Source organism: Macaca nemestrina, chromosome 13 (genome assembly GCF_043159975.1).
Source record: "Macaca nemestrina isolate mMacNem1 chromosome 13, mMacNem.hap1, whole genome shotgun sequence".
In the NCBI taxonomy this organism is placed as follows: domain Eukaryota; kingdom Metazoa; phylum Chordata; class Mammalia; order Primates; family Cercopithecidae; genus Macaca; species Macaca nemestrina.
The window spans coordinates 70299180-70314939 of NC_092137.1; the positions used below are offsets into that span (position 1 = coordinate 70299180).

Here is a 15760-nt window from a genome sequence, read left to right on the forward strand (position 1 = left end):
ACACTATGGTGATTCCTCAAAAATTTAAAAGTAGAACTACCATATGATCCAGCAATATCACTACTGGGTATACATCTAAGGGAAATGAAATCAGTATGTTGAAGAGATATTCACACTCCCATGTTCATTACAGCATTATTCACAATAGCCAAGATATAAAATCAATGCAAGGGTCCATCAGCAGATGAATGAAGAAAATGTGATACATACACACAATGGAGTACCATTCATCCTTTAAAAAGAAGAAAATCCTGTCATTTGTGACAACATGGACGAACCTGGAAGATATTATGTCAAGTGAAATAAGCCAGGTACAGAAAGACCTCACTTATATATGGAGTATAAAATAGTTGAACTCATAGAAATAGAGAGTAAAATGGTGGTTACCAGAGGGTGGGGGGTGAGGAGATTGGAAAGATGTCAAAGTACACAAAATTTGTTAGACAGGAGGAACAAGTTCAAGAGAGCGACTGTATGTCATGCTGACTACAGTAAGTAACAATACATTGTATATTTGAAAATTGCTAAGAGAATTAAGTGGTCTTATCACAAAAAATGGGAAGTATATGAGGCAATGCATATGTTCAATAGGTTAATTTAGCCATTCCACAATGTGTATGTGTGTGTGTATATATATACATATATCAAAACATCATGTTGTATACCATAAATCCATATAATTTTTACTTGTCAAAACACACATTTTTTAAAAATCAAAAATAACAAGTGCTGGCAATGATATGGAGAAATTGAACCCCTAATGTAGTGTTACTGGGAATACAAAATGGTGCAGCTGCTGGAGAAAACAACATGGCAGTTCCTCAAATAATTGAAAATAGAATTACCATATGATCTAGCAATTCTACTTCTGGTTATATATCCAACTGAATTGAAAGCAGAGTCCTGAAGAGGTATTTATCCACTCATATTTGTCGCAGTATTATCACAATAGCAAGCAAGGTATAAGCAACCCAAATGTCTATCAGTGATGAATGGATGGACAAAATGTGGTGTATACATACAATGGAATGTTGTTCAGCCATAAGAAGGAAGTTCTGAAACATGCTACAATATAAACATTTAAGACATTGTGGGCCGGGCACGGTGGCTCACGCCTGTGATCCCACCACATTGGGAGGCAGAGGTGGGCGGATCATCTGAGGTCAGGAGTTTTGACTAGCCTGGCTAACATGGTGAAACCCCGTTTCTACTATAAATACAAAAAATTACCCGGGGTGATGGAACACACCTGTAATCCCAGCTACTTGGGAGGCTGAGGCAGGAGAATCACTTGAACCTGGGAGGCGGAGGCTGCAGTGAGCTGAGATCATGCCATTGCACTCAAGCTTGGGCAAAAAAAAAAAGACATTGTGCAGGGTGATGTAAGCCACACAGGGAGATGTGCTATATGATTCCACTTACTTGGGGTGCCTAATCAGATTCATGGAGAACAGAGGATACTGGTGGTGATCAGGGGTTGAGGGAGGGAAGAATAGGGAGTTTTCATTTAATATGGATAGAGTTTCAATTTTCAAGATGAAAAGAGTTCTAGAGATAAAGAGTGGTGATGCTTGCACAATATAAATGTACTCAATACAACTGAACTGCATACTTAAAAATGTTGAGTGTATTTTACCACAGCTTTTTAAATTTTTTAATTATATAATAGAAGCTGTATGTCCATTGAAAAATGCTCCCCATTGCTCCCTCCCCCAGTCCCTGGTGGTCACCATTCTATTCTTATGTATGTGGAATATGCATCATATAGGTAGAATCACATGGTGTTTTTCCTCCTGTAACTGGCTTGTTTCATTTGGCACAGTATTCTCTAGGTTTATCCATGTTGTTACAGATAGCAAGATTTCCTTCTTTTTTAAAGTTGTATAGTATTCCATCATGTGTACATAACTTTTTTTCATCCATTCTTTTGTATGCAAGATGAATACATTCTTTTTTTTTTTTTTTTTGAGACAGAGTCTTGCTCTGTCGCCCAGGCTGGAGTGCAGTGGCATGATCTCAGTTCACTGCAAGCTCCGCCTTCCAGGTTCATGCCATTCTCCTGCCTCAGCCTCCCCAGCAGCTGGGACTACAGGCACACACCGCCATGCCTGGCTAATTTTTTGTGTTTTTAGTAGAGACGGGGTTTCACCGTGTTAGCCAGGATGGTCTCAATCTCCTGACCTCATGATCGGCCCGCCTCAGCCTCCCAAAGTGCTGGGATTACAGGCATGAGCCACCTTGCCTGGCCAAGATAAATAAATTCTAGATATCTGCTGTACAATATAGTACCTATAGTTAACGATAAGGTATTGGGCACTTTAAAATACACTAAGAGAATACATGTTATCTTTTTTTTTTTTTTGAGACAGAGTCTCACTCTGTCACCAGGCTGGAGTGCAGTGGCACTATCTCGGCTCACTGCAACCTCCGCCTCCCAGGTTTAAGCGATTCTCCTGCCTCAGCCTCCTGAGTAGCTGCGACTATCGGAGTATGCCACCATGCCCAGCTAATTTTTTTGTATTTTTAGTAGAGATGGGGTTTCACCATGTTAGCCAGCATGGTCTCGATCTCTTGACCTCGTGATCTGCCCACCTCGGCCTCTCAAAGTGCTGGGATTACAGGCGTGAGCCACCACACCTGGCCGATATGTTTCTTTTCTTTTTTTTTGGTTTGTTTGTTTGTTTTTGAGACAGAGTCCGGCTCTGTCACCCAGGCTGGAGTGCAGTGGTGCGATCTCGGATCACTGCAAGCTCCACCACCCAGGTTCATGCCATTCTCCTGCCTCAGCCTGCCAAGTAGCTGGGACTACAGGTGCCCACCAACATGCCCGGCTAATTTTTTTGTATTTTTAGTAGAGACGGGGTTTCACTGTGTTAGCCAGGATGGTCTCGATCTCCTGACCTCATGATCGCCCGCCCTGGCCTCCCAAAGTGCTGGGATTACAGGCGTGAGCTACCACGCCCGGCCCAATACATGTTATCTTAAATGTTCTTACCAAAACACACACACACACACGTGCGCATGAACACAAGCAGGCCAAGCACAGTGGCTCATGCCTGTAATCCCAGCACTTTGGGAGGCCATGGCAGGAGGATCACTTGAGTCTGGGATATTGAGACCAGCCTGGGCAACATAGTACGACCTCAACGTTACAAAAGACAAAAAAAAAAAATGAGTAGGGCATGATGGCACATGCAGTGAGCTGAGATCGCACCACTGCACTGCAGCCTGGGGAGTGAGACCCTGTTTCAAAAAAAAAAAAAAAAAGAAGAAGAGATTCCAAGATGGCTGAATAGGAACAGCTCCAGTCTCCAGCTCCCAGCGTGAGCGACACAGAAGACGGGTGATTTCTGCATTTCCAACAGAGGTACTGGGTTCATCTCACTGGGGCGTGTCAGACAGTGGGTGCAGGACAGTGGGTGCAGCCCACCAAGCAAGAGCCGAAGCAGGGCGAGGCATTGCCTCACCTGGGAAGTGCAAAGGGTAAGGGAATTTCCTTTCATAGTCAAGGGAAACCGTGACACACAGCACCAGGAAAATGGGGTCACTCCCACCCTAATACTATGCTTTTCCAACAGTCTTAGCAAAGGGCACACCAGGTGATTATATCCTGCACCTGGCTCGGAGGGTCCCACGCACACTGGGCCTCCCTCATTGCTAGCACAACATTCTGAGATCTAACTGCAAGGTGACAGCGAGGCTGGGGGAGGGGCGCCTGCCATTGCTGAGGCTTGAGTAGGTAAATAAAGCGGCTGGTCCAGGTAAGCTGGAACTGGGTGGAGCCCACCAAAGTTCAAGGAGGCCTGCCTGCCTCTGCAGACTCCACCTCTAAGGATGTGGCATACACAAACAAAAGGCAGCAGAAACCTCTGCAGATTTAAATGTCCCTGTCTGACAGCTTTGAAGAGAGTAGTGGTTCTCCTAGCATGGAGTTTGAGATCCGAGAATGGACAGACTGCCTCCTCAAGTGGGTCTCTGACCCCCAAGTAGCCTAACTGGGAGGCACCCCCTAGTAGGGGCAGACTGACACCTCACACAGCCGGGTACCCCTCTGAGACAAAGCTTCCAGAGAAACGATCACACAGAAACATTTGCTATTCAGCAATAGTCACTATTCTGCAGCCTCTGCTGCTGATACCCAGACAAACAGGGTCTGGAGTGGACCTCCAGCGAACTCCAACAGACCTGCAGCTGAGGGTCCTGACTGTTAAAAGGAAAACTAACAAACAGAAACGACATCCACACCAAAACCCCATCTGTACATCACCATCATCAAAGACTAAAGGTGGATAAAACCACAAAGATGGGGAAAAAACAGCAGAAAAGCTGAAAATTCTAAAAGTCAGAGCGCCTCTCCCCCTCCAAAGGAACACAGCTCCTCGCCAGCAACGGAACAAAGCTGGACGGAGAATGACTTTGACGAGTTGAGAGAAGGCTTCAGACGATCAAACTTCTCCGAGCTAAAGGAGGAAGTTTGAATCCATCGCAAAGAAGACAAAAACCTTGAAAAAAGATGAGACGAATGGCTAACTAGAATAAGCAATGTAGAGAAGTCCTTAAATGACCTGATAGAGCTGAAAACCATGGCACAAGAACTACGTGACAAATGCACAAGCTTCAGTAACCGATTCAATCAACTGGAAGAAAGGCTATCAGTAATTGAAGATCAAATGAATGAAATGAAGCGAGAAGAGAAGTTTAGAGAAAAAAGAGTAAAAAGAAATGAACAAAGCCTCCAAAAAATATGGGACTATGTGAAAAGACCAAATCTACATCTGATTAGTGTACCTGAAAGTGACAGGGAGAATGGAACCAAGCTGGAAAACACTCTGCAGGATATTATCCAGGAGAACTTTCCCAATCTAGCAAGGCAGGCCAACATTCAAATTCAGAAAATACAGAGAACGCCACAAAGATACTCCTCAAGAAGAGCAACTCCAAGACACATAATTGTCAGATTCACCAAAGCTGAAATGAAGGAAAAAATGTTACGGGCAGCCAGAGAGAATGGTCAGGTTACACACAAAGGGAAGCCCATCAGACTAATGGCAGTTCTCTCAGCAGAAACTCTACAAGCCAGAAGAGAGTGGGGGCCAATATTCAACATTCTTAAAGAAAAGAATTTTCAACCCAGAATTTCATATCCAGCCAAACTAAGTTTCATAAGTGAAGGAGAAATAAAATCCTTTACAGACAAGCAAATGTTGAGAGATTCTGTCACCACCAGGCCTGCCCTACAAGAGATCCTGAAGGAAGCATTAAACATGGAAAGGAACAACAGGTACCAGCCATTGCAAAAACATGCCAAAATGTAACAACCATAGATGCTAGGAAGAAACTGCATCAACTAACGAGCAAAATAACCAGCTAACATCATAATGACAGGATCAAATTCACACATAACAATATTAACCTTAAATGTAAATGGGCTAAATGCTCCCATTAAAAGACACAGACTGACAAATTGGATAAAGACTCAAGACCCATCAGTGTGCTGTATTCAGGAGACCCATCTCACACGCAGAGACACATATAGGCTCAAAATAAAGGGATGGAGGAAGATCTACCAAGCAAATGGAAAACAAAAAAAAAGGCAGGGGTTGCAATTCTAGTCTCTGATAAAACAGACTTTAAACCAACAAAGATCAAAAGAGACAAAGAAGGCCATTACATAATGGTAAAGGGATCAATTCAACAAGAAAAGCTAACTATCCTAAATACATATGCACCCAATACAGGAGCACCCAGATTCATAAAGCAAGTCCTTAGAGACTTACAAAGAGAATCAGACTCTCACACAATAATATTGGGAGACTTTAACACCCCACTGTCAACATTAGACAGATCAACGAGACAGAAAGTTAACAAGGATATCCAGGAACTGAACTCAGCTCTGCACCAAGTAGACCTAATAGACATCTACAGAACTCTCCATCCCAAATCAATAGAATATACATTCCTCTCAGCACATCGCACTTATTCCAAAATTGACCACATAGTTTGAAGTAAAGCACTCCTCAGCAAATGTAAAAGAACAGAAATTATAACAAACTGTCTCTCAGACCACAGCGCAATCAAACTAGAACTCAGGATTAAGAAACCCACTCAAAACTGCTCAACTACATGGAAACTGAACAACCTACTAATGAATGACTACTGAGTACATAACGACATGAAGGCAGAAATAAAGATGTTCTTTGAAACCAATGAGAACACAGACACAATAAAGATACAAACAACACATTTAAAGCAATGTGTAGAGGGAAATTTATAGCACTAAATGCCCACAAGAGAAAGCAGGAAAGATCTAAAATTGACACCCTAACATCACAATTAAAAGAACTAGAGAAGCAAGAGCAAACACATTCAAAAGCTAGCAGAAGGCAAGAAATAAGTAAGATCAGAGCAGAACTGAAGGAGACAGAGACACAAAAAACCCTCTAAAAAAATCAATGAATCCAGGAGCTGGTTTTTTGAAAAGATCAACAAAATTGATAGACCACTAGCAAGACTAATAAAGAAGAAAAGAGAGACGAATCAAATAGATGCAATAAAAAATGATAAAGGGGATATCACCACCAACCCTACAGAAATACAAATTACCATCAGATAATACTATAAACACCTCTACGCAAATAAACAAGAAAAACCTAGAAGAAATGGACAAATTCCTGGACACATACACTCTCCCAAGACTAAACCAGGAAGAAGTTGAATCCCTGAATAGACCAATAACAGGCTCTGAAATTGAGGCAATAATTAATAGCCTACCAACCAAAAAAAGTCCAGGGCCAGACAGATTCACAGCCAAATTCTACCAGAGGTACAAGGAGGAACTGGTACCATTCCTTCTGAAACTATTCCAATCAATGGAAAAAGAGGGAATCCTCCCTAACTCATTTTATGAGGCCAACATCATCCTGATACCAAAGTCTGGCAGAGACACAACAAATAAAGAGAATTTTAGACCAATATCCCTGATGAACATCGATGCAAAAATCCTCAACAAAATACTGGCAAACCGAATCCAGCAGCACATCAAAAAGATTATCCACCATGATCAAGGGGGCTTCATCCCTGGGATGCAAGGCCGGTTCAACACAGGCAAATCAATAAATGTAATCCAGCATATAAACAGAACCAAAGACAAAAACTACATGATTATCTCAATAGATGCAGAAAAGGCCTTTGACAAAATTCAACAGCCCTTCATGCTAAAAACTCTCAATAAATTCGGTATTGATGGAATGTATCTCAAAATAATAAGAGCTGTTTATGACAAACCCACAGCCAATATCATACTGAATGGGCAAAAACTGGAAGCATTCCCTTTGAAAACTGGCATAAGACAGGGATGCCCTCTCTCACCACTCCTATCCAACATAGTGTTGGAAGTTCTGGCCAGGGCAATCAGGCAGGAGAAAGAAAGAAAGGGTATTCAATTACGAAAAAGAGGAAGTCAGCAGAGCGGTTTGGTCATTCATTGGGCTAGTGTCGGTTCTTTGCTCCGCGATTGCGGCTCTTCCTCGGGCAGCGGAAGCGGCGCAGCAGTCGGAGAAGTGACCTAAAACTTCGGCATTGGGTGAAAGAAAATGGCCTGAACTAAGCTCCTAAATCCACCGGTGGGAAAGTCCCCGGCAAACAGCTGGACACGAGAGCCGCCAGGAAAAGCGCCCCCTCTACCGGCAGGGTGAAGAAGCCTCATTGCTATAGGCCCAGGACCCTGGCACTTCCAGAGATGCGTCCCTATCAGAAGTCGACCCAGCTGCTCATCCGGAAGCTGCCCTTCCAGAGGTTGGTGAGGGAGATCGCGCAGGATTTCAAAATCGACCTGAGGTTTCAGAGCCCGGCCATCCGTGCGCTGCAGGAGGCTAACAAAGCGTACCTGGTGGGTCTGTTCGATGATACTAATCTGTGTGTCATCCACGCTAAGGGAGTCACCATCATGCCCAAAGACATCCAGTTGGCTTGCTGGATCTGGGGAGAGAGAGGTTAAGTGAAGGCAGTTTTTATGGCGTTTTGTAGTAAATTCTGTAAAATACTTTGGTTTAATTTGTGACTTTTTTTCTAAGAAATTGTTTATAATATGTTGCATTTGTACTTAAGTCATTCCATCTTTCACTCAGGATGAATGCGAAAAGTGACTGTTCACAGACCTCAGTGATGTGAGCACTGTTGCTCAGGAGTGACAAGTTGCTAATATGCAGAAGGGATGGGTGATATTTCTTGCTTCTCATGATGCATGTTTCTGTATGTTAATGACTTGTTGGGTAGCTATTAAGGTATTAGAATTGATAAATGTGTACAGGGTCCTTTTCAATAAAACTGGTTATAACTTGAAAAAAAAAAAAAGGAAAAACATGAAGTTAAAGTGCCCCTGTTTGCAGATGACATGATTGTATATTTAGAAAACCCCATTGTCTCAGCCCAAAATCTCCTTAAGCTGATAAGCAACTTCAGCAAAGTCTCAGGATACAAAATCAACATGCAAAAATCACAAGCATTCTTATATACCAGTAACAGACAAACAGAGAGCCAAATAATGAATGAACTCCCAATCACAATTGCTTCAAAGAGAATAAAATACCTAGGAATCCAACTTACAAGGGATGTGAAGGATCTCTTCAAGGAGAACTACAAACCACTGCTCAGTGAAATAAAAGAGGACACAAACAAATGGAAGAATATTCCACGCTCATGGATAGGAAGAATCAATATCGTGAAAACGGCCATACTCCCCAAGGTTATTTATAGATTCAATGCCATCCCCATTAAGCTACCAATGACTTTCTTCACAGAATTGGAAAAATCTACTTTAAAGTTCATATGGAACCAAAAAAGAGCTCGCATTGCCAAGACAATCCTAAGCCAAAAGAACAAAGCTGGAGGCATCATGCTACCTGACTTCAAACTATACTACAAGGCTACAGTAACCAAAACAGCACAGTACTGGTACCAAAACAGACATACAGACCAATGGAAAAGAACAGAGCCCTCAGAAATAATACCACACATCTACAACCATCTGATCTTTGACAAACCTGACAAAAACAAGAAATGGGGAAAGGATTCCCTATTTAATAAATGGTGCTGGGAAAACTGGCTAGCCATATGTAGAAAGCAGAAACTGGATCCCTTCCTTATACGTTATACAAAAATTAATTCAAGATGGATTAGAGACTTAAATGTTAGACCTAAAACCATAAAAACCCTAGAAGAAAACCTAGGCAATACCATTCAGGACATACGCATGGGCAAGGACTTCATGTCTAAAACACCAAAAGCAATGGCAACAAAAGCCAAAATTGACAAATGGGATCTAATTAAACTAAAGAGCTTCTGCATGGCAAAAGAAACTACCATCAGAGTGAACAGGCAACCTACAGAATGGCAGAAAATGTTTGCAATCTACTCATCTGACAAAGGGCTAATATCCAGAACCTACAAAGAACTCAAACAAATTTACAAGAAAAAAACAAACAACCCCATCAAAAAGTGGGCAAAGGATATGAACAGACACTTCTCAAAAGAAGACATTTATGCAGCCAACAGACACATGAAAAAATGCTCTCATCACTCGCCATCAGAGAAATGCAAATCAAAACCACAATGAGATACCATCTCACATCAGTTAGAATGGTGATCATTAAAAAGTCAGGAAACAACAGGTGCTGGAGAAGATGTGGAGAAATAGGAACAGTCTTACACCATTGGTGGGACTGTAAACTCAACCATTGTGGAAGACAGTGTGGCGATTCCTCAAGGATCTAGAAATAGAAATACCATTTGACCCAGTCATCCCATTACTGGGATATACCCAAAGGATTGTCAATCATGCTGCTATAAAGACACATGCACACGTATGTTTATTGCAGCACTATCCACAATACAAAGACTTAGAACCAACCCAAATGTCCATCAATGACAGACTGGATTAAGAAAATGTGGCATATATACACCATGGAATACTATGCAGCCATTAAAAAGGATGAATTCATGTCCTTTGTAGGGACATGGATGCAGCTGGAAACCATCATTCTCAGCAAACTATCACAAGAACAGAAAACCAAATACCGCATGTTCTCACTCATAGGTGGGAATTGAACAATGAGAACACTTGGACACAGCAAGGGAAACATCACACACGGGGGCCTGTTGTGGGGTGGGGGTACGGGGGAGAGATAGCATTAGGAGATATACCTAATGTAAATGACGAGTTAATGGGTGCAGCACACCAACATGGCACATGTATACATATGTAACAAAACTGCACGTTATGCACATGTACCCTAGAACTTAAAATATAATAAAAAAACAAAAATTAAAAAAAAAAGAACACAAGCAATTTTTTGGAGGTAATGGGTAAGTTTAGCATTGTGGTTGTGGAGATGGTCTCATGGGTGTATGCACATGTTCAAACTCGCCAAGATGTATACTCCTCAAGACATATAAATCAAATGTGTGCTATTTTTTGTGTATCAATTATAACTCAATAAAGCTAAAAAAAATGAAGAAGGAAGAAGGGTATAAAAGGGTCCTGAGACCAAAGCACTTGAGAACTGCTGATACAGGACATCCATTTCTGCCTCCTGGTTTTTAGGCCCAGTTTCCAACACACCTTCCCCTCCCATGCTTCTCCACAGAATACAGAATTATAAAATCCTAAAAACAAAATCAAAATCAAAACTGAAGAAGAGATAAGACAGAAAGCACAGTGAGCTAGAGAGAGAATAATATCCCCTCTTTCTTTTCAAAATAATTTTCCTTTAAGGGAAGGGCCTGCTAAGTAGTCCCGCCAGAACAGGCTGGTTTCATCTACAACCCCTCCCTGCTGCTACATGTGGCAAAAGAAAGTTGGGAGGCGAGGGCCTAAGCAGGAGTTCAGGTGTCTTGTCTTCTTCACATTCTGAATCTGATGTGCTACAACAGCCAATTAGGCAAGGCAGGTGGGGACATTTTTTATTAGTCACGATTTGCAGGGGAGAGAAGAGAGGTCTATGCCTTGCTTATTACTAGTAAATAAAAGACAGGGCTGAGAGCAGGGCAACCTCCTGGCTGTAGTCCAGGGTTCCCCCCATTAGGCACTCTCTCTCTGCAGTAGACACCTCTCTGAAGATGCCTCTCTTCTCCACTCAGGCCTAGAGGTCCACCATTAAAAGATGCATTGTTGGCCGGGCATGGTGGCACACTCCTGTGATCTCAGCTACTTGGGAGGCTGAGACACGAGAATCACTTGAACCCCAAGAGGCAGAGGTTGCAGTGAGCCAAGACTGCAGCACTGTACTCCAGCCTGGGCAACAGAGAAGATTCTGTTTCAAAAAAAAAAAAAAAATGCATGGTTGTACTTGCTAATAAAGTATTTTCTTGCATCTATAAACCATGTAGATTTCTTTTTTAAAAGTCCTTTTTTCTATTACTTTGGGTTGTTGATCTTTTCATAATAGTTTGGAAGAGAAAGTGACTCATTGTATTACTTTTCCATTGCAAAATTAGTTTTTAAATAATTAGAAAGAAAAAGTTAATGAAATAGAAGACAAACAATAGAGATAACAAAACGGGTCCTTAAAGAAAAGACAGACCACTAGTAAAACAGATCATAAAAAAAGGCTGAGGCCAGGCACAGTAGCTCACACCTGTAATCCTAGCACTTTGGGAGGCGAAGACAGGAGGACTGCTTGAGGCCAAGAGTTCAAGACCAACCTGGCCAACATAGCAAAACCCTGTCACTATTAAAAAAAAAAAAAAAAAGACTGAAATATTAAATAATATTGGGATGAAAAATGGAAGATAAAATCGAGCTTTAAAATATAGTAAGACTATGCAAAATTTATTCCAATAATTTTAAAACTTTTTTAAGAAAAAAATAAAAATTACCAAAATTGACTGGAAGAGAAGAAGTGGTAATATAGTTTGGGTAATACTTAATAACGGCAGCAGAAGTGATATGCTAAGATCTCCTCATAAAGTGCAAACCCGTCAAGGCAGTCAGTAATAGTAAGTCGTTCATCAGCTGCAGTCTTCTGTGACAAAAGAGATGGGTCTTTCGAGCCTGGGACTATCAGTCTGGTTTGGAAGGAAAGGAGATGCTGAGAGAACAGAGAGGGGCTGGTACTGCCCCGTGGAGTCAGATTACTCCAGGGCTGGGCCAGGATACCAAGAAATCTCCTACTTGCCTCCCCAAGGGGCAGCACCCCTGTCAATCTGGCTCAGCCCCAAGGTTGCCCTGCCCACAATCCCCTCCTCACTAACCCTCTTCCTCCTTCCCTCCTCTCCTCACTTCTTCTCCCTCTTTCTCAACCCTCTTCTTTCCTTTCCCTGCCTCCTCTTACCTCCCCTGTTTTCTGTTGGAAGACAGCTGTACCTCCAGGTGTGACTGGTGTCATCGGGTGCCACACCACTTCTCCCCACATCTCACCCCCTCCCTACCCCAGACAGAGGAGTTGCAGCAAATAGGTGGAGTTCTAAGGCCCAACCCTCAGCCTGTCTTGGCCCACTCCCCAAACTCATTCCTAAGGCTGATCTCATGGACACAGAAGAGGTCTAGGAAGGGAAGGGTATGCAGTAAGGGGTGACTGATGTCATAGCTCTGAGCCCTGGTACTAGAGTTAATGCAAAAGATCCACCTTTTGAACTCTGCACTGTCTGTAGCTCAAATATATGTCCCACATATATAAACACTATTGTGTCTCAAATTTGTCAATGTGATTGGATGTACAAAAATCAAATATACTTAAATTTGTCATTCTTTTCATACCAGCTTATAACCACTTGTATTATCTCAACAGACACTAGACACTAGAAGCACCACCATTATAACATACATACATGCATGCATGTGAATATGCGTGTTGGGGATTAGAAATGCATTAAATATTTTAATGATAGAAAGAGTGATCTCCTTCAGGAAAAGCATGGAGCAGGACATGGTGGCTCATGCTTGTAGTTCCAGCTACTCAGGAGGCTTAGGCAGGAGAGCCACTTGATCTCAGGAGTTCAAGGCCAGCCTGAGCAACACAGCAAGACTCCATCTCCAAAGGAAAAAGAGAGAGAAAAGAAAGAGGAGGAGGAGGAAGAGGGAGGAGGAGGAGAGAGGAGAGAGGAGGAGAGAAAAGAAAAGGATGGAGATGACCAGTGTACCCAACATTGCTGTGGTCGAGTTCTCATGTCTCCTTATGGTCCTATCCATGGGGTGGCACGAAAGGAGGCCACAACAGAGTTGGGTTTATGTAGAAAGGATTCCTTTGTGGACTGTGCCAATGATTTACTCCTGGACTGATGCTATCCCTTAGCAGCCCCTCAGGCAGATGCTTTGGTAAACCATCTACCTTGCTCAAAGCCTGGAAGGTGGGATGAGATTTGGAGAGCAGATACTCTCTATGAACTCCAGCTTCTGCTGACACAAATGGTCTGGAGTAGCCTGACTATCCAGATACACAGAAACTGATGCTGCAATGGCTGTGACCATACCAAAGGCCAGGACACTTGACCAGGCACGTCCAAGTGCATTAATTGACACAATGGGTTGAAAGAATTAAAATATGGACCATACCAGAAGTTTGTGCTCCTTACCAAAGTCAGCCTCTGGTGAGAATATGGATTGGAATCCAGCATCAGAGAACTAAAAACCTATAAGGATGAGAAAGAGATGCCACATTATGGGCACTTCCCAGTCTTCCTCTAAGATACAGAACAAGAGCCAGGCACAGTGGCTCATGACTATAATCCCAGCACGTGGGGAGGCCAAGGCGGGTGGATTACCTGAAGTCAGGAGTTCAAGACCAGCCTGACTAACATGGTGAAACCCTGTCTCCACTAAAAATACAAAAATTAGGTATGATGGCACATGTCTATAATCCCAGCTACTTGGGAGGCTGAGGCAGGAGAATCGCTTGAACCCAGGAAGCGTAGGTTGCAGTGAGCTGAGATAGCACCACTGCACCCCAGCCTGCGCAACAAGAGTGAAACTCTGTCTCAAAAAATATATATTATATATATATATGGAACAAGAAAAGGATACTCACTTTCACTACCTTTATTTAACATAGACCTGGAAGTCCTAGCCAGAGCGATCAGAAAAAAAGAAAGAAAGGGCATCCAGATTGGAAAGGAAGAAGTCAAATTATCCTTGTTTGCAGACAACCTAAAAACCTAAAGACTCCACCAAAAAACTGTTAGGAGTCAATAAACAAATTCAGTAAAGTTGCAGGATACAAAATCAACATACAAAAATCAGTAGCATTTCTGTACAACAGCAAAGAATCACAAAAAGAAATTGAGAAAGGAATTCCACTGACAATAGTGAAAAAAAAAATAGGTACAAATTTAACCAAAGTAAAAAATCTCTACAATAAAAACTATAAAACAAGATGAAAGAAATTTAAGAGGATACAAAAAATGAAAAGATATCTCATGCTCATAGATTGGAAAAATTTATACTGTTAAAATGCCCGTATTACCCAAAGCAATCTACAGATTCAATGCAATCTCTATCAAAATACCAATGACATTCTTCACAGAAATCGAAAAAACAACCCTAACATTCCTAGGGAACCACAAAAGACCCCAAATAGTCAAAGCAATCCCGAGCAAAAAGAACAAAACTAGAGGCATCGCACTACCTGACTTCAAAACATACTACAAAGCTACAGCAGGCTGGGAGTAGAGGCTCACTCCTATAATCCCAGCACTTTGGGAGGCTGAGGCAGGAGGACTGCTTGCATCCAGGATTTTGAGACCAGCTGGAAAACACAGTGAGATCCTGTCTCTACAAAAAATTTAAAAATTAAAAAATTAGGTGGGCGTGATGATGTACACCTGTAGTCCCAGCTACTCAGGAGGCTGAGGTGGGAGGACCACTTGAGCCTGGGAGGTCCAGGCTGCCGTAAGCCAAGATCGTGCCACTGCACTCAGCCTGGGCGACAGAGCAAGACCCTATCTCTCAAAACAAGCGGGGGTGGAGCAGGATGTAAATTAGTACAGCCACTGTGGAAAGTAATATGAAAGTTCCTCAAAAAACTAAAAATATATCTACCATAAGATCCAGTAATCCTACTGCTAGGTATAATACATATAAAAGAAAGGAAATCAGTATATTGAAGAGATATCTGCACTCCCATGTTTTACTGCAGCAGCAGTCACAATAGCCAAGATGTGGGATCAACCTAAGAGTTTATCAACAGAAGAATGTATTAAAATGTAGTATATATACAAATACAGTCATAAAAAAGGATGAAATTCCGTCATTCGCAGTAACATGGATAAAACCAAAGCCATTATGTTAATTGAAATAAGCCAAGCACAAAAAAGGTGATCTCATGGAAGTAGAGAGTAGAATGGTGGTTACTACAGGCCGGGAAGGGTGGGAGAGAGACTGAAGAGAGGTTGGTTAATGGTTACAAAAATACAGTTAGATAAAAGGAATAAGTTCTAGTATTCAATAGCACACAAGGGTGACTATAGTTAATAATTTGTTATATGTTTCTAAATAACTAGAAAATTTAGCATGTTACCAACACAAAGGAATGACAAGTGTTTGAGGTGATGGATATGCTAATTAACCTGATTTGGTCATTGTACATTGTATGTATCAGAATATCACATGTACCCCCATAAGTATGTTCAATTATTATGTATCCAAAAAAACCCTACAGGATAAGAAAGAGGTGCCACATCATGGGCACTTCCCAGTCCAGGGTACTGTGATTAAAGCTCCCCAAGGAAGGTCCTCAGATCCTCCAACGTATCTAGTGAAAAGATGCCT

General features: G+C 42.0%; 1 protein-coding gene across 48 annotated transcripts in view; it reads right to left on the reverse strand.

The window, feature by feature from the left end:
- The window catches only part of LOC105465213 (aspartic peptidase retroviral like 1), a 147433-nt gene that overhangs the window by 59601 nt on the left and 72072 nt on the right, over positions 1 to 15760 (reverse strand). For 42 of the 48 annotated variants that reach the window (XR_011611880.1, XR_011611870.1, XR_011611841.1 and 39 more), the window contains one exon: positions 7886 to 7977. The exons of the other annotated variants lie outside the window; for them this stretch is intronic. The gene's annotated coding sequence lies outside the window, so the exon portion shown is untranslated. The remainder of the gene's footprint in view (positions 1 to 7885; positions 7978 to 15760) is intronic. 48 annotated transcript variants of the gene reach the window in all.